Here is a 625-nt window from a genome sequence, read left to right as displayed (position 1 = left end):
GGGGCTGGCAGGGTTCCCCTCCGGGGGGCCGTGAGATGCTCTGGCGCGAGCCCGTGTTCCTGTTTACAAGCGCTCGCCCATGGAGCCATTCCAGCAGCACTACCGTGCTGCGCGGCGGCTCGGCGGCCAAGTGAGCCGGGCTTTGTCCACGGGGCCCACGAAACCCACGGGGCAGGAACGCTGGTTTTAGTGTCAAGCCAAGCACCTTGGGCATTTAGCTGAAGAAATTCAAAAGCCACCATAAGCCCTAGGGAAATCCTCGGTGTTCGGTGGTCTCACCGCCTTGGTGAGGCAGCGCCGGCGTTACCAGCTGGTTAAACACCAGCACCTTCTGCCAGACGGAGGCCACCGGAGCGCCCAGCGCTTTATTTTCGTGACTTGACAGTGACCACAGCACCCGTTGCAGCTGAGCTAGGTTTTGGTGGGTGCATTGTGGGGTGCAGAGCAGCAGGGCCATGGGGGGGCTGAGCTGGGTGTGCACCCATGGAGCCTCCCAGCACCTTTTTACAGCCGAGGAAAATAATCCTGGTGCGGTGCGTGACTGATGGGTAGCTGCTCGTCGAGCTGTTTGAGTAGGGTTTCTCAGAGCCTGGGTTTGGCCACGGCGGGCCTGGATAGCTGGGCT

The 625-nt window shown here is 61.4% G+C and overlaps 1 protein-coding gene across 1 annotated transcript in view; it reads right to left on the bottom strand.

Moving 5' to 3' along the window:
• Positions 1-625, bottom strand: part of TBX4 (T-box transcription factor 4) — a 69,393-nt gene that overhangs the window by 68,447 nt on the left and 321 nt on the right. The gene's annotated exons all lie outside the window — the stretch shown is intronic.

This window comes from Egretta garzetta, unplaced genomic scaffold (assembly GCF_000687185.1).
Source record: "Egretta garzetta isolate BGI_Z169 unplaced genomic scaffold, ASM68718v1 scaffold112, whole genome shotgun sequence".
Lineage (NCBI taxonomy): Eukaryota > Metazoa > Chordata > Aves > Pelecaniformes > Ardeidae > Egretta > Egretta garzetta.
Note: the sequence above shows the minus strand (reverse complement) of the source record. Positions and strands in the feature narration are given on the sequence as shown.